Below are 19,597 nucleotides of genomic sequence, written 5' to 3'. Positions count from 1 at the left end.
GAGCTAAAGCATTGTATGTTCCTTCTCTCTGGTGCAGTGCAGTGACACAACACCTACATAAGAGAGAGACAGAGACAGACAGACAAACAGAGAGAGAGAAAGAAAGAGGGAAGAAGATCTGAACCTGTGACTTCATCAGTATAAAGAGCTCCCAGGCAAGGACACTCCCTTAAAGTTGCCTTGAGCACAAGTCAGGGAAGTGACTTGCCTAGAATCACACAGGCAGCATGTGTCAGAGGGCAGACTTGAACCCAGATCATCTTAGCTTCAGAGCTAGCTCACTATCCATTATACCATGCTGCCTTTCAGATGTACCAAGAACATAATAAGCAAATTAGATAAGATCCAAATGTTCTGTGGCTATCCTGAAATAAAATGTTCTTGACCTTGAACAAATGGATTTGTGGTTTGGCCATGGTCAGCAGCCGTGAATCTAACTTTCCTGTGACGTGGTTGTGAATGATGCCATCAGAGAAGTATCAGATTGACGGGGATCGAGACTGGACCTGTGATGGCACTGGTGAAAAAACTACGTGACTGGAACAAGGTGGGCCACAGGTCGTGCGCTCTATTGGCGTCCTTGCAATATCCATATAATGTTACGAAAATCCCGAGTATTTTGGGTAGATCCCCTGCAGTGGAGTCATGGGTAGACTCTGAATGAGAGTTACACCAAAAGGAAAGGGATGGATGGATTGCAATACACATTGTTGCAGGCAATACATCATTGAGATCACAGAAAGTTGGAATATGTTTTAGAAAAATTTTACTGGCAAACAATTCACTAGGATAAAGTAAGTGTGTGGGTGTATGGGTGTGTGCTTGTTCATGCATGTGTTTGTGTGCGTAAAATATGTGTAAAATAAAACTGGAAAGCTGGTCTGTAAAATTGACCTACAAAACCAGTTTTACAATCTAGTTTATAGCATGACTCTCACTGAGGTCTGTGTTCTCACAATCATTCCTTGTTCCCAGTGGTTTAAATGGAAAGAGATACTGTGGTCACTGTGTACCCACCACCACATACTCCTTGGACTGATCTAGACATTAACGGTGGCTTGACCATGGTCTTTTTCCCCCAAGCCATTTTGTGGAATCCAGGTCATGGTGCTTTACAATATTTATAGCTGCAGTTTTTCAGACCTTAGAATAGAGTTAGGTAACTTCTCTTGTGGCAGCTAGCTGGTGAGCATCACCCATTTCCTTAGCATGAGACCAACAAGACAAAACTCATAACACCTTTAGGAACTTGACCATGCCTCTTGATCTGCTTCTTCCTTTAAAATGGTATAGGCCATAGGTCGGCAACCTCTTTATCCCTGAGTGATTCTGTTAGGATCTGTGATGCCCCTGGGCAGCCATCATTAGCCCTAGAGCACAGGCAAAGGAGAAAGAAAAAGAAAGAGGAGAAAAGGAAAAAGAGTCAAAGAGGATGGGAAGGAAAGGAGAGGAAAAAATAGCAAGAGAGAACGAGAAAAAGAAAGGAGGCAGGTGCATGTGGTGGATAAGGGTAATACTTCTAGCAGTAGCCACAAGTTCTATAAAGTGTCAGCATGACCATGAGTGGTTTAACCTTTATGTTGGTCATAAGCAATAGAGCCAGTGCGGGGGAAAGGAATTATTGGACAATTGCTACAGTATGAAGAACCTTGAGGAATTTATTTATAACACTGTGCATTTAATATAGTTTTAAGAACTTTTATGATTGGCTACTCCATTTGTTCAAGGAAGAAAGATTGGAACAATTCCCTACCCCCCCCACCCCAATTGACAGACGATTATATTGAAGCACAAAGTGGTATGACCTGATTAGCTTTAGAACTCTGCAGTATTGTAAAATGCTGAACCTGGTTGCTTCCCATAGCCCAGTTTAGAACTCCTAGTTACCTGACCTTTATAGTGGGTTTAGACAACTCCATGTCCCACCCCAAAATAGAAAAGAAGAGGTCTGAAGGACGTGTTTGGGCCTGCAGTTATGTGGCTGGGTAATTTTGGCTGGATGAGGTCTTTCATTTCCAAATCAAACTGAGTAGGACTCTGAAGCTGGCGTCCTATGAATCAGTAACCTCTAGCCAAGCAAGGCAAAAAACCTTTTCATTTCTGACTGCAGAGGAAAAAATGAGCAGTCTTTTTTTTTGCACTTGATTGCTTTGAAAGCTTTTCATCTAAAGCTTTCGATCATCAGCTACGATGGCAAAAAATGAAACAAAGAACCTTCTCAGTATTAATATTTATTTTCTAAAAACATAAAATCCCTTGGATCAAAATGAATAAAATAACCTGCATCATGAAAAGTTTCCATTAGGCTTTTTGAGGTTGTGAATCTGTGGCTAGCCCATTTATAAACTAGATTGTCTTCTGGTGTATTGTTTTACTGGAACTATGATAGTTTAGATGATGCTTCTGCCCATAATAATGTCTGCTGTCAGATCAACCACTGTAATACCTGTAGGTCCAGAAACTGAAGCAGCCTGGCTCATAGCGACAGGACAGCACTCTAGGCTGCTCTAAGGGTTTTCTAATTCAACGGAGTATGTGTGCAGACTTTTATCAGACCTGTCTGTCTCCTTGAAATAATTCAATTCATTATTTAGTAAGTGTAGGCACATTTACTAAGTGCCTAGAACAAGTCTGGGGCAGGGAGAGGGAGATAAAGATGGAGAAGACTTAGTCTTTGCTCACCAGATATATGTATAATTTTATAGGGGACACAGAAAAGGCACTCAACTAAGTTAAATACAAAGTAGATTATAAAACAAGTGCATAGGAGAAGTAGGTGACTGAGAGAGGAGGATGCCCAACTGGACTTTGAATGATGAGTAGGCACAAAGGAGATAACACATGTACAATGTTTTGCAAAGTTTTGAGTACTATATAAATGTCAGTTTCTATTATTTTGATAAGTGAAAATGGAAGGGAAGATATCCTGGTTACAGGGAATGGCATGTTCAGAGATGTAGTGGCAAGGAAAGTAAAACACATATACTGAAAATAGCAAGTCTTCTACTTTGCTTGGAGTGCAAGGTGTGTGAAAAGAAGTAGTAAGAGAGAAGACTGAAAAAGTAGGTTGGAACCAGATTGAGATGGGGGGGGGTGTGCACTGAATACTAACCTAAGGAATTTAGACTTTATTTAGATTCAGGCTGAATTATTACCCTCACGAAATATTTATGGGAGTACTTGAAATGGAAAGGAAGGCAGAGAAATATAAGATCTGAAGAGGAAAGGATGGTTAAAAAAACAAAAATGTTATGAGGTAAGAAGAAGAGAGCTCAAATCAAATTCCTAGGTCATCTCAATAAATTAAGAGGCAACATCATTTGCTGAGCAAGGTAGGGATGAGGACTTGAGTAAGTGGACAAGGCTTATAATAGTCACTGTGGGGAATGTGATAGGAGGCATAGATTAAGAGCTGGAAAGAACCTTAAAGATCTAACCCCTTCTTTTTGCAGATGAGAAAATGGCAGCTGGGAGAAGTCACTTGACTCACCCAGGTTGGTTAAGTAGCAGAGGCAGGATCTGAAACTAGGCCCTTTATCTCTAGATGCAGTGCCCCACTGCCTCCAGTGAATAGGATTACTGAGAAGCAGTGAGGCTCTGAATGATGTTAAATAACCTCAGTGTGTCTCCTAGTTAGTAGTGCTTGCCAGTATGGGAATACAAAGAGTAGATGGTGGGGATTAGCAAGGGGGGTATGGAGGGAAATCAAAGAGGCACGGGATTCCAGAATGTTAGGGAGTATATTGCTGGGACATCTAAGTCTGTGAGACATCTAGACTGGATAGGCAGTCAAGGGAAGAACAAGAGGCTGACATGTGGGAGAACAGGGAACAATTGAGGGGCTGTGGGTCATAATGAAGACAAAGAATGGGGTCAGTAAGAGGGAGAGAGTGGGATAGATGGAAGGACAGGAACTTGTTAAAAGAATTTCAGAGTTCACGGTCTTGGAAGTGGCATGAGGACAAAGTCCAAGGAGTGGCCACAGTGGTGGGGCAGCTTGGTTTGTTGGTCAGTAATGGATGTGGATCAAGTTGAAGTGAGGGGCTATTAAAGTTGAAGATGTTGAGACTGTGAGGCTAGGGTGTGAGACAAGTTACCAGTGCATCTGTCAAAATTATTGAAGATATAGACAAGGAAAGTGGTGTATGGTAGGAGAGGTACAACGTTTATAATGATAAATAAGTGCAAGGTAATTTGAGAAGGGCGATAGGCCTAACAATGGGGGGTGTGGTTAAAAGGGTGGCCTCTGGAAAGGCTTTTTCTGGTTGGAAGTGACTGTTGAGTTGAAACTTGGGGGAAACTAAGGATTTGAAGAGAGAGAGGTGAGGTGGGAATATTTTGGTTTTTTTTACACTTAATACTATGTTTGTGCCCATGTCCCTTTCAGCTTATATACAAAGGGCTCATTATCACCAAAGATCAAAAACTCAACTTAGCTCAAGACACTTTGATCTTCATAAAAATGTAGACAAAACCATGGAGGTTAGTCGTAGAAAGCCATAGAAAGGAAAAAAAAATCCTGTGTCCTGCCTTCTTCTTCATTCTCCATGAATGCAAGTACCACCAAAGTGGACCTACAAAGCAATTCACAGTACAAAAAAGATCTTTTCTAATATTTTTATTTGGGAAGAGAAATTTCTAGCTATACCAACTCATTTCTTCACGGGCTATTGTTTTACCATTTCACTTTTCTCCCTGAGTTCCCCATTTTGTCTCAGGAGCTAAAGGTTGGCTCAGTTTCACTCTCATATTATGAAACATGTATGCATATACATTTATACTATCCCCACATCATTAAACCATTTGGTCAGCATTTTGATTAAGTGTTATATATTTGGAAAGAAAAGGGAGAGAAAAAAAAGGGAAGGAAGAATTAACGCTTTGGTGGATCCATGGTTTTGTTGCTGGGGGTACTCCCTTTCTTAATGCAAATCTTACCTCTCTCATACTTTCTCATACAACCTTTCTCATTTAGGTTTTCCTTGAAAAACTCCATAAAAGGTCTTTCTAACATATTAGAAGCCTTCCTATTACTCATAGGATTAATAGAAACAGAATTTGAGGGAACTTTAGAAGACATCCAGTCCAAATCAGTAATTTTACAAATGAGGAAACTGAGGCTGTAGGTGGTTAAGAAACTTCCTTAGAGTCATACAGAGACTAAGAATCAAAGATAGGATTTGGACCCAGGTCCTCTGACTCCAGACCAAGTATTCTTTCCTATGGTACCATTACACTATTTGGTCTATATGTTGTCATCTTTCATTCTTGCTATATTATTAGACCACCTCCTTTCTCCCCTCATACATGTCCTCAGAACTGGGTTTTGTTTTTTCTTATTCCACTTCTTGCTGTCTGTGTCATCATCCAAGTCACGGATAAAAAAATGGTAAATAGAATGAGGACAAGGAAAAAACTCTGGGGCCTCCTTTCACATTGACATTGATTCTTTAACAACTACGTTGGTTCAGGTCATTAATCAGCTCTGAATGTGCCTGACTAAATTATCATCTAGCTCATACCTCTCCATATTCTCTACCAAGCCAAAGAAATAGTGAGACTGTCAAATGTTTTGCTATATTGCTGGCATTATATGACACTCAGCTAAATTCCATTCAACTAACATTTATTAGGCACTTATTACATGCAAAGGAAAGTCTCTGTCTAATTCAAGGAGCTTCATTCACTGACATTCACCTGAGTTACCAGTTTTATATGACTTGGAGACCTATCCTGTATTATAAGGCCTGATTACTGCTTCCTTTTCTGAGTGTTTACAAACCATCCCTTTAATAATCTATTCTAGAAGTTGGCCAAGAATTGAAATCAAATAATCTTTTTATTTATTGTTAATATCAATTCCCTTTCAGACGTTTTCCTCCTATACTTTCCAATCTGAAAATAATTTTCATTTATCATAGTTCTGCCTTTTGTCCATCATTATGACATCCATTCTACTACAAGCACCAGAGCCCCTCGAAAAGCTAAATAAATAAATCCTACTTATTGTCCTTAACATTTGTCACTTTTTCCAATCCTTTCTCATCTTTTGAGTTCTTGAAATTGTTCTTACATAAATGTGTCACTCTCTTTTATTCATTCTTAGTCATCATGTTGGTTACATCTTCTATTCATTTACATCTGTCTCTATAGACAGCCTCCTCATTTCTTCTCCATTGGAATATCTTGTCCTTACCTAAAACCTTGAGATAATCTGGGAAGAATATAAGAGAGTGGAGGAGAAAAGAAGTGTAAACTGTGAATAACTCAAGTGCTCTAAACAGCTCTTACTGTCACAAGAATTATTCATGTAAAAGACTGCTTAGGTCATTGAAAATACACATACTACATCAGAGCTGGAGGGTGTTCACCCCAAAGTAAGAATCTTTGCTCAGTATGTAACAGGAGCTCAGAATGTGTATTCTGGCATTTTAAATACTCTCGTGTATCTTGCTCCTTTTACAAAAGGCTTTAAAATAAGCTCTGGCAAGCCATCTTCTGCAGATGGCTAACAGAGATTTTCTTCCAATTTTAACAGTGCTGCTACATAGAATGATACCCAAATCCTGTCTGTCCTTCCCAGCCCAGATTCTCCTCTTTCTCTGACTACTCCCTCAACTCTCATCTTTTTCCATCCCCCAGAATTCTGACAGTATCATCATCACCTGTATCAGTACAAGGTAGCACTTAGTCAATCAATAAGCTTTATTAAGTGTCAACTATATGGCAGACATTCTGCAGGCACTTGTATTATGAAGACAAAAATAAAACAATCCCTTTCCTCAAGGAACTTTCATTCTGTTGGGAGAGACAGGATGTACACATTTAAGTATAGACCATATGTTCCCAAAGGGTGTGATACCCCCCCCCCCGGGCACTGGAACAATGGGGGAGTACTCGCCTTGAGTGCAATGGGGGGGGGCATTGAATAAAAATAAGGGGTGGTGGAAGCACAAGGAAAGAAGACAAGAGAAGGAAATTTTGAAAAACCATTCATACGTGTTTCATCTGCTGTGTAACAGAGTTAAAGTCATAGTGCTTACATTATTTTCCAAATAAACACACAAAATGCAGGTTATAACTGATCAGTGGTCAAGTCCACTTACAGGTCTTAACAAGCAAGTATTGGCAGGTGAGCATCGTCAGGAAGTCCAGCATGCATCAGCAGGAATATGTGCACATAATGACTTCTTTAGAATATGATATTATGTAGTTACATGATGCAATATTGTGTCATTACAATTTCAATGCAGGTAAAAAACCCACAAACTTACAATAAATTATTAAATTTAGTATGTATCATTTAAAAATATACATTTTTTAAAATGATGCAAACTTTAAAAAAAACATTAAAAAGTTAAAGAAAGTAGATTTCCAGGGGGGCACTGAGTAATTTTTTAAAAAAGGGATAGTAGGCCAAATAAGTTTGGGAACTTCTGATCTAGACAAAATATATACAAAATCTGTCACTATTGCTTCCCATTTGCCAGTCTCCTATTCCCAACAGGTTTGGAAGTATCTTACATTTTTTCCCAGCTCCCCAAAGCACCCCCATTATTGAGTAGCAGAAATGGAATTCAATCAATTCTTGATGAATGGATTGTTGTTGTTATTGTTAGTTGTTTGTTCTCAAAGAGGACCATGACTTCAGGGAGGTGATGCCATGACACGCAAGTGAGGGAGGGCTGTGCAGAGTAGCCAGCCTTACTTTCTCTTCCAGAGCCATCTAGGTCTAGTGGCAAGATATATAGATCAAGATGACTAGAGAGGGCCCTGGAATGGATATAAATGGATAGACTTAGGCCTTTACCGCTTTCCACTAGAGACTGTTTCGTATCAAGGACAAATGAGCAAGTGAAAAGGTCCCAAACCCTGATGCTTTCAGAAGGCTACCCTTTAATGCCACAGCAGGTAGTGAGTATAAAAAGTCAATGGACATGGGCGTAGAGAGAAAGGATAGCATTGCAGATTGATTTATTATTTGTGGGTTTATGTTTTTCCATTTCTTTTCATTGCGTCAAGTCTCATGACTTTTGCTATCCCCAAATCCTCCACAAACTTGCTACAGTTTACTTCCCTCCATGCCTGGGAACCTGCCCTTTAGATTTGACATGGCTGGGGTTTTAATCACTGCTCAAAGACACAGTGGCAATTTCACAACAAAAGGGGGGGAGGAGTTTTGTTTTCTGCTCTGATTAGGAAGGAGAGCAACTGTTCTCTCTTTGCCCCATGGGGCCCATTCTTGGCACCAGGCTACAGAGACCTCAAACTTGGTGTTGCAACATCCACCAGGCCCAAAGTCAGGCTGGGGCTCCTCAAAGGTGAACTGCAGCTGTTTGGAGAAAATTCTAAAAACTCGTTTGTGAGATTCTCAATCTCCCATTTTAAAACGACTATACAGTGTTGCTCTCCTTGGCACAGTGTCTGGGAAGCTTGAAGCTCAGCTTTCTCAGGATCTTGGGCAGGTAAATTGTTCCTTCAGATTGTGCTGTAATCAGTAGTGGGAATGGAAATTCTTTACTCTGGGAACAATACATCTATACTTATACACCATTTGTACTGCAGTATAGGGATGGTATATTGGGAGAGGCAGATAAGCCCTGGAACTATATTCCAGAACTTCCGCAGTCCTGCCTCTTCACATTTCCACCTCTGCTTATAATTTGGGACTATTTACATCTCTAAACAGCAATTCTGAGCTTTTTTTTTTTTCTGGGGACTTCCCTATTAAATGACCTGCCAGATGTTTGAGGATCCCAGGAGAATTCAACCAAATTCCTTTCCTGGTGCTACTTTTGAACCCAACCAACTTACACTTGTGCAAACTAGTACAAACTCTATGAGCCCAGTCACCAGAAAGGTTGACTAACTTCTAAATTTTCTGCGGAGGGATCATGGCCTAGGGCTGTAATATCAGAGTCTTGATTTGGTTCCCAGTTCTAACACAGATTTACAATGTGAACTCAGGTAAATCCTTAATCATTAAATGCCTGGATTAAAACTTGCTAGAACTACACATCACAAACAGCCATGCACCGTGGGCTCAGTCATGCCCTGCTAATGCTGAGAAGAGGTGATTTAGAAGTCTCCCTCCTTATCTCTGCCACTTAGAATCTACGACTTCCTTCCAAAATCAGCTCAAGCACCGCTCCCCCCTGCTGCCAGTCCCTTACTCCTCCAAAAATTACCTTGTGTTTATTTCACATATGTATTGTATATACTTATACGTACATGCTTTCCCCCCCAATAGAATGTAAATTCCTTGTTGGCATTTCAGTATTTAGAACTCTGGTACTTAGTATAGTACCTGACACATTGTAGTAACTAATAAATGCTTATTGCTCAGATTGAATGAATCGATTTTTCACTTTTAAACCATCCTGAAGCCTTCCCATGGATTTTCAAGATTCTATTTGTGGCATAATTTCAGTGTTATAAACCACTGGATAGTGATTAAGCAACTAATATGGAATGTAAAAGATCGTCCTCAGTGGTAACATAGTAGGACCCAGAGGGCAGAATCAGAAGCCATAGGTGGAAGTTACAAGAGGTTCTCTTTGGATTGAGGTAAGGAAAGCTTCTTAACAAGTAGAGTTGTCCAAAAGTAGAATCAGCTGCCTTAGGAGGTAATGGGTTCTGAGATGTTCTGGAATAGTTAGGTATGCCAACCAATCGGGACAGAAAGTAGCAGAGCCTTTTTTGCATATTTATTGAAATATGCCAAAGAGAAAATCACTTGGTTTAACAGCATACTCCCAGGTGATCGGGAGGTATGTACAAGGGAAGGGTAATAAGTTTGAACCTCCTTTTAATGAGGCCAGGGACAACATTAGAGCAGACCTTCGTCCACCTTACATGGATCTGGGATTTATATCTCCAGACTCTGATAGTCCACTGATCCCACTGGAGAGCTCCAGACATATCTGACATATTATATAGTAAGGATTCCTTTTAGATGAGGGCTGGTCAGGTGGCTTCTGAGGACTCCTTTCAGCCCTGAAATTCTTTGATCATATGGTTCTATGACTTCCATCAGATGAGGCTAAGATTAAAACCTCCGGAGAGAAACTTAGAAGTGATAGGAAAGGGGTTCAACCAGGGACAGAACATCTCCAGTTAATGAGTTTAATTAATAAAAGTAACTTAAAAGGAGGAATCTGCCTCATTGCCATATTATTCCATTGGACCTGGAATTTTCACAGACCCTCATCACATTTTACTACCATGGCCTATACAAAATTGTGTATTTTCCCTCCCCCTCCCCATATTTAACTAAAATGAAAAAGTATTTGGAGGATCAAGTTCAAATGTTTTCAACCAATAGATACTCGTCAAGTATCTGTTACACATAAGCCACAGTGAAGACACTGTAAGGGAAACAGAAAAATTTAAGGCGTGTTCCTTTCCATCCATCACACACTAGTTGGAGAGACACATATGTCCACCTAAAACATAACTAAGAGATGCCAATATGAAAAAGTTCCAGACTGGCGGTTCAGACAGCAAGTGCCTTAGGTAGGATAATTTTGAACTTTAAAAGACTTTGTGAAGGAAGTGAGACTTGAAGGAACAAACAGAAGGCAGTAAGGAAGGACGTTTAAAAAAAAAGCATTTATTAAGCACCTACTATGTGTTAAGCAATTTTGTAAATATTATCTCATTTAATCCTCATAACAACCCTGGGAGGTAAGTGCTATTATTATCCCCATTTTGTAGTTGAGGAAACCAAGGCAAACAGAGGTTAAGTAACTTGCCCAGAATCATACCGCAAACAAGAGTCTGAGGCTAGATTTGAACTCAGGTCTTCCTGACTCTAGACCCAGAACTCTATCCACAGGGCCACCTAACTGACTCTAAACAGAATTTAGACAGTTTGAAAAAGAGGGTCTCTGTACAATCTGTAGTGATATCATGAACAAGAACCTTGCCCAAGGCTTCTTTGGGGACATAGTGTACTAGTCTGGTTGGCTCTGTATCATCATGCATGGTATTTAAATACTTTAGATTCAGAGCTCTTGGCTTATTTATTTTTTGTTTCTTCAAGGTGACTCTTTTTATGGAAATACATAAATGCTTGTGATAAAGAACACAGGAATAGGTAAAAGGATTAAATATTCATAGGCTGAATTCCTCTGTTCTGCAGGCAGGGATTTCTGGGGTTAGAATTTGTCCCCACACTTGGGACAAGAATCTTCAGGCATCTGTATCATTCAGACAATATCTGATGTTTCTGGCACAGCCTCCTAGCAATCTTAGCCAGGCCACAGGAGTCATCATGCTTATCATAATAAAGTGGTCTGTGCCATGGGCAGGTCAGTGAGCAGCACTGCTGTTCAAATTGCCAAGGCTAGCAGTGTTAGGAAGACTTGAGTCATGTGTGTGTCTGTCTGGAATATACAAAGTTGTCACAGAGGGGTGGAGTGTGGGTAAAAATAATGGAGAATTAAAAATTTACATGTACAAATATCATTTACCATCCAAGTTAAGCATTGGTGTCTTTCTTGAGTGTACCTCTTTCTGTTCTTTTCTCTCTCTTTTTTATCTTTTCCCTGTGTCTTGGTCATGGAATCATAGACACATAGTAATATGATGTTAAAACTGTAAGAAACCAATAGGGACCATCCAATTCAACACCTTCATTTTACAAACGAATAGACTGAGGCCCAAAGTGTTGAAAGTACTTGGGAACATCCTGCTACTTGTAAGAAGAACTCTTGTAGCATCCAGAGCATTATTTAGCCCTGTCTGGGTAATACTCAATGCCAAAGGAATGGCTCAGCTACATTTTAGGTCAGCTCCATTTCATGGTTCATCCATAGATTTTTTAGCAGCAGTATTTCTCTTGAAAATTCCTCTGCTGGATTGGCTTCTCAGATCTTCCTTTTATCCTGTAATTTGAATCATTGACCTGGTTTTACTTAATTCTGTATTTCTTCATTTTCCCCCAGTGGCATACAAGCGACTACGTTGCCATGTTCTCCTGCGTGAGAATTATTTTTCAACTTTTTTTTTTTTTGCTGTATCCTGTTGAAAGTTTTTTTTGTTTGCTGTGCCAGTTGAAAAATGTAGTATTCACCTAATTATGAGCCTCTCCCTGCCTCCACCCTGCCTGCCCCTGAATCCTTTCATTCACTCAGTGGTTCATTCATTCAATAAGCATTTATTAAGGGCTTACTATGTGTTAAGCACTGTACTCAATGTTAAGGAGATAGGGACAAAAATAAAGTAGTCCCTGCATTCAAAGTGCTCACATTTCACTAGGAAGAAATGAACTAAGTAAATTTTGAAACAAACAAATAAATACAAAATACATGCAAAGGACATACGAAATAATTTTGGGGAAGTGGGAGAGGGCACTTCGCACCTTGGCCTCTTGAAGGATCTGGACTTGAACTGAACCTTGAAGGAAGCTAAGCATTCCCCTAGTTGAAAGTTAGGGGGATGTGCATGGAATTGGAGTCTATAACTTACACAAAGGCCCTGATCTAAGTCATGTATGGAAAACTTCAGGAAGAATGATTTGGTTGAAATGTAGAATGAGTGAAGGACAATAACACAAAGTAAACTTGGAAAGGTAGGCTCAGGGCTTTAAATGGCAAACAAGGGCTTGTGTTTTCTCCTACTAGCACTAGAGAGTCCTTGGAGTGTCTTGAGCTAGGGAGTGATATGGTCAGACCTGTGCTTTAGGAATATCACTTTGGTATCTGTGGGGGGATGATTTGGAGAAGGGAGAGAGACCCAGTGGCAGGCTCCTAACCTGTCCTGCATTCCCAACACGAGAAACAAAGGAGAGACACACAGCTCGCAGACCTGATTCCAACCATTATGCAAATTACTTAACAGCCTGCAAATGCTTTTACAATGAGGCTTTTCTGAGAAAGTAATTTCCATTCTCCTCACTCTATCCCTCCTTCCAAGTTCAGATTAATAAAGCTACAAACAACATGATATTAATAGACATCAGAGCTTGTTGATTTTTAAGGGTAAACTGAAAACCTGGTCTGAAGAGAGAGAGAGAAAAAAAAACAAAACAAGTGTGGCATTACCAAGACGTGACTATTTCATTAATGCACACACTTGTTTTGTAAATAGTATCTATCCCCATATACTTTTAATCTTCCATAATTCTCATCTGCCCCACCCCCTCCAACAGATTTGTATATTCCAGGCACATACATGCCTTCATCATATTGCAGGAGTGGCAACTGCAGTAAAGTGAGTTGATTCCCATTGACCTGCCCCAGATAGAGCCCAGATGACTCTATCTGAGAAGCATGATGACCCCTGTGGAATGACTTGAGATTGCCAGGAGGCGGTGCTCGCTGCATTCCAGCCCCTGGTTTCCAGTAGTTCAGTGAACTCAAAGGATGTCTGGATCACCATCAATTCACCCGTGTTGAGTCTTTCCACCTCCTCACTGCAAGACACCCCACCCCCAGGCAACTTGGCCACCCCAGGGCATATTCTTTTGGTCATCTATTGACATTTGGGCAAACTGTTATTTCTAAGGCTGGCTTAGAGCAAGTTAGCTGTGTACAGTCTATTTTCATACACAAACCAATTAATTTAGGTTCTAAAAATTAACAGCCTGGTTTTGAGAATCAACAAAAAGAATGTAGATATTTAAGATGTAACTTTTATAGGCTGCGTGATGACTCCCTGTATACTCAGAAAATAGTTTAAATTTGAGCTCTTAGGCTGAACAAATAAGTAAGGTCTTTGTTTTGAGTCTGCTGCCCAGAATTTTATATTGGCCTGCCTCCCTACATTTGTTCCACGATCATCTGTTGAAGAAGTTGACTGTTTTGATGAAATCTGGTACATTACAAAAGGAATGCAAGATGCACCTTAGTTTAAATTTGGATCACCACTTTGGATAAGCAGAGCTGTTTAAAGTTTTGTAGAGGTTTTTCTTCCTTAATTTTTAATGGACTTCCATGAAGTTGATTTGTAGTAGAGATTACAGAGAGATATGATTGTTTAGAGTGGCTTTCCCTTTGGGGAGACAAGAAAATGTGTTGTACCATCTTAAACTTGGGAATGATTGTTCTTAATCCCGAAATCTGTTGGGCTGTCTATTATCTGATGCATTTACTAACTTAAGTACTCTTGGACCCTACCAACAGAATAGAATTATATATCTTTCTTAATTATTCACTTGCTTTGTAGCCTTGCCTAAGTCCTTTAGCATTTCATTTGTCTCACTTCTTTCAGTTAATAGAGGAACATAGAATAAAGCCCATCTCAGCCAATGAATTATAACAAAAGAAAAGTCTAAGCCTCTTTTGATGTCCCACTTAGATAGATAACCTAAGAAAATTTAGAGATAACCTAGTGCAACATCTTCATTTTTCATATAAGTAAACCAAGAAGCTAATTGACTTACCAGAAGTCACATTATGAGTTTCTGGCAGTTCAACAATATCCAAAGCAAGAAAACCTTAGTATAACCCAAGATCTTATATGATATGGAGAATAAAGATCTGGACAAAAAATCAGTGTGAAGAATGAGATATGATTTTCTGTCCCATAGCATAAGATATAGAAATGAGAAGCCAGGGATGGGCAGAAAGTCTAGTGACCCTAAGTGAGTTTTAAACTAAAAAAGAGGAAAAGTATAAAGACACAGAAACAAAGCTAGTAACGCACAGAATCTAGATCCATGGTGTCAAACTCAAATAGACATGGGGGCCACAAAAGCAAACATAAGGATCCCTGCAGGCCACACATGTTTATTAATTTCTTTTTTAAATGAACGTATCAACACATTAAGACCAGACAGGATCTACGCATATTTGGCAACTCTGATTAAGATAACAGCTAGTATGACATAGGAAGAAGACTGAGTAGAGGTCCTTCAGTATAAATATAGGATAGTGACCCAGAAAGAGGGCAGAACCCATATTCATCAACTGAGATATCGTTATGCCTTTATATAGAGCATGAGTCATCTTAAAAGTGGGGAAGTAGAAATTGCCTCATAGGTATAATTGAGGTGCAGTTGAATACAACTCATGACTGGAATAAAACAACTAAAGACAGAAGAAATAGGTTATTAAGCAGACAGGTGGGTGGGGTAGCACTGTCAATAAAGAATGTATTTGCAAAGATTAATCCGAGGGAGGACAGCACATGTGGGTGAGGATCAAAGAAGGGAGATAGGGAGGTGGGAGTATGCTACAGGCCTCCAGACCAGCTGGGAGAATTGGATGAGTTCCTGATAGAGATCACAAAGCTGGCACTGGGGTAGTACATAGATATCACATGGGACTTCAGCCACTGAGACATCTGCTGGACGTCTCGCTCTGCTACAAAGCAAGGTAGCTGACACGTTCTTGACTTGGCCTTCCTGATAATTTCATCTTTCAGAAGGGGGAAGAGATGACAAGAGGATGATTATTTTCATGGACAAGAGGATGATTGACTGTGTTCGTTAAGGAAAAACTGGTTAGTGAAGTAGAAATGTCAAAAGCCTTGAGAAACTACCACCCTATTATCTTAGAGCTTGTGGATAGGAATGAATAAGGTGAGGTCCTTGGCAATAGTGTGATTTGTACCCTGCCTTTAAGAGAATTTAACTTTCAAAGAATTCAAAAGTAGGATTAATGGGATCCCATGGCTTAAGATTAGAAAAGGGAAATTAGCTCAAGGGAGATGAAATTCAGGTGGCGCACTAGATAGAGCTACAGCATTTACTAAGGCCTTACTAGGGGCCAGGTTTATTGTGATTGAATGACAGTGAGAAAGGAAAGGGGGGCACTGATGTGGCTAAACAGGAATGTCATCAACAATCTCATATTTTTAAAAGGATATTTATAGGAGAAGAAAGTAAAGGCAGATTAAAATAATAACTAATAATTAAAATAATCAACATGTGATAATAATAATAGCTAACAGTTGTATAGCACTTACTATGTTCTAGGCACTGTATTAAGCTCTTTACAAATATTATCTCATTTGATCCTCACAAAAACCCTAGGAGGTAGGTATTATTATTATTCCCATTTTACAGTTGAGGAAACTGAGGTTCAGTGATTTATCTAGGTTGGCACAACTGGTACCTTTCTGAGGCTGGATTTGAACTCAGGTCTTCCTAACTCTAGGCCCAGTGCTCTATCCACTGTGCAACCTTGCTTCCCCTAGCATATGTATAATCTCATTTGATCCTTGCAAGGCTACTATTATCCTCATTTTGCAAATAAGGAAATTGAGGCTTAGAAAATTGAAGTGATTTGCCCAGGGTCACAAAGCTAATAAGCATGTGTAAGGTGGAATTCGAATTAAAAAAGACCTTTCCAACTCTTATGCTCATAATGTTCTATACTATCTAGTATCTAGTATCTATACTACATCACACCACCCAATTGTCTAAGGAAGAATACAATAATAATAATTGGCACTTATATCATGCATTTAGGTTTGAAAAGTGCTTTACATACCTTCTCTCGTATCCTCTCAACAGTTCTATGAAGTAGGTTTTGTAAGAAGAGCATCTAAAGTTTAGTATGAACTGAAGTTTGTGATAAATGTTAAGAATAACAAAAGGGGATTTTTAAAAGAGATGTTAAAAGCAACAGCAATGGCAACAAATATTTAGAAAGATCAAGGCCTACTTGGTGTGCCTGCATCATGTGAATGGAATGATAACAGATTACAGTACAATTTCACAGCTTTAGTTTGGGAAGGACAGAACAAAAATGGTAAACAAGGAATTGAAACCTAAAACAAGGAAGGAAATAGCATGAGAGCTCCAAGTTGCCCTTAATGAGTTCATGTCACCAGGCTCTGATGAACAGCATCACAGGATACTGAAATAACTTGCAAATCGGATTGCTGAGCCAGAGTCAGTGATCTTCAAGGAATCTTGGAAAGTGAGAGAGATGTCAGATGACCAAAGACAAGCAAATATTAGTTTGATTTTTGAAAAAGGGGAAGAAAGTGAATACTTCAAACTTTAGACTAGCAAATTTGACTTTGATTCCTAGTAAAATTCTAGAACAGATCACCAGAGTGATGGTTTGTGAGCAATTTTAGAAAAGGAAAAGATAATCACAAAGAGCCAGCATGGATTTGTTAAGAACAAGTCTTGTCATACTAATATTAACTTCACTTACTTTTTTGATCAGGTTACTAACCTAGTAAATAAGGGAAATACCAGGAATATAGTGAATTTCAGCAAGGCATTTGACTTGACCTCTTATAATATCTTTATGGGCATAAAGGATTGGAGGGCTTGGAATATGATATTCCAGAGGGCAAGGGAGCTAGGATTACAACCAAGAATCACCTACCCAGCAAAACTGAGTATACTTCTTCAGGGGAAGAAGTGGACATTCAATAAAATGAAGGACTTTCAAACTTTCCTGATGAAAAGACCAGAGATGAATAGAAAATTTGACTTTTGAATACAAGATGCAAAAGAAGCATAAAAAGGTAAACCGGAAAGAGAAATCATAAGAGATTCAATAAGGTTAAACTATTTATATTCCTACATGGAGAAATGATATTTATAACTCCTAAAATCTTTCTCATTATTAGGGTAGTTAGAAGGAGTACACATAAACAGAAAGCAGAAATGTGAGTTGAATGTGATGGTATAATTATCTAAAAAAAATAAAATTAAGGGATGAGAAAAAAAAGAATGCCCCGAGAGAAAGGAAGAGGGAGAGATAGAATGGGATAAATTATCTGACATAAAAGAGGCCTGAAAGAGTTTTTACAGTAGAGGGGGAATTGGGGGGAAGCGGGGTGGGGAGCACATGGATCTTACTTTCATCAGAATTGGCTCAAAGAGGCAACAATATACACACTCAGTTGGGTGTAGAAATCTTTCTTACCATACAGGAAAGTAGGAAGGGAAGAGGATGAAAAGTGGGAGGGGGGAGCTGATGGAAGGGAGGGCTGATTGGGGGAGGTAAAAGTCAGAAGCAAAACACTTTTGAGAATAGACAGAGTAAAAGGAGAGAGTAGGATTAACAAGGTGAAATACAATGGAGGGAAATACATAGTTGGTGATCTTCATGGTAAAAAAAAAAATTCTTACAGTGAGTTTCTTTGATAAAGACTTCATTTCTCAAACATACAGAAAATGGAGTCAAATTTATACAAATAAGAGCCATTCCTCAATTGATAAATGATCAAAGAATATGAACAGACAGTTTTCAAAGTAATCAAAATTATCTAAAGTCATATAAAAACTCTCTAAATCACTATTCATGAGAAAAATGCAAATTAAAACAATTCCAAGCTACTACCTCACACCTGTGAGATTGGCTAATATGATAGAAAAGGAAAATGATAAAGGTTGAAGGGGATGTGGGAGAATTAAAACAGTAATGTACTATTGGTGAAGTCGTATACTGATTCAACCATTCTGAAGAGCAATTTGGAACTATGCTCAAAGAGCTACAAAACCATGCATATCCTTTGACCAAACAATATTGCTACTAGGTCTGTATTCTAAAGAGATAAAAAACAAAAAGGAAAAGGATCCATGTGTACAAAAATATTTATATCAGCTCTTTTAGTGGTAGCAAAGAATTGGAAATTGAGGGGATGTCCATCAATTGGAGAATGACTGAACAAGTTGTTGTATATGATTGTGATGGAATACTATTGTATTTTAAGAAATGATAAGCAGGATGCTCTCAGAAAAAAAAAGTGGAAAGACTTACATGAACTGATGCAGAGTGAAATGAGCAGAACCAGGATAAAATTGTACACAGTAACAGGAATATTATATGATGATCTACTATAAATAACTTAGCTATACTCAGTGATCCAAGACAATTCTGTAGGACTTATGATGAAAGGTACTATCTATCTTCAGGGAAAGAACTGGTAGAGCCTGAGTGCAAATCAAAGATACTTTTTCTTCATTTTCTCTATTTTTCTTGGGGGTTTTTTTGTCTGTGTTTTCTTTCACAGAATGACTTACATGGAAATGTGCTTTGTATGACTATACAGGTATAACCTATGTCAAATTTGCTTGTTTTCTCAATGGTGGGGAGGGGTGGCAGGGAGAGAATTTGGAACTTAAAATTTGGGAAAAAAAAAGAATTTTAAAATTGTTTTTACATGTAATTAGGGGAAATATTAAATAAGTATATCTTTATGGACAAAAACGAGAGTAGTGATTATTATCCCATTTGATCCTTACAGATCCTTGGTTTCAGAATCATTTAATTGATTGGATCCAAAAAATATTGATTATTGGTTTAGTGTCAACTTGGACCAAAGTTTCAAGTTCAATGCTTTGTGATTCTGTCTTTTGCCCTGTTCTGATCACAGTGTTTATCAACAACTAAATGAAGGAATTGGTAGCATGCTTTTCAAGTTGGCAGATGACACAAATCTGAGAGAGTTAGCTAATGATTCAATGATAACAGAGTATGGTTCTGGAAAGATCTCAACAGTCTGGAAACGTGGGCTAATTTTGATAAACTGAAATTTGCTTATTTCCATATTTCAAAGATACATAATATTATCAATTTGGATATTTCTTCTACTCCCCATGCTGTTGTCGTTGGTCTTCATGGGTTGCTGAAGCAAAAAAAAAAAGGAAAAAAGAAAAACAACAACAACAAAATTACATTGT

General features: G+C 38.8%; 1 protein-coding gene across 1 annotated transcript in view; it reads left to right on the top strand.

Moving 5' to 3' along the window:
* Positions 1-19,597, top strand: part of BCL2 (BCL2 apoptosis regulator) — a 224,292-nt gene that overhangs the window by 147,644 nt on the left and 57,051 nt on the right.

This window comes from Phascolarctos cinereus, unplaced genomic scaffold (assembly GCF_003287225.1).
Source record: "Phascolarctos cinereus isolate Bilbo 61053 unplaced genomic scaffold, phaCin_HiC Scaffold_4;HRSCAF=312, whole genome shotgun sequence".
Lineage (NCBI taxonomy): Eukaryota > Metazoa > Chordata > Mammalia > Diprotodontia > Phascolarctidae > Phascolarctos > Phascolarctos cinereus.
The sequence above is the reverse complement of the archived record's forward strand: the minus strand, read 5'-3'. Positions and strand labels throughout refer to the sequence as shown.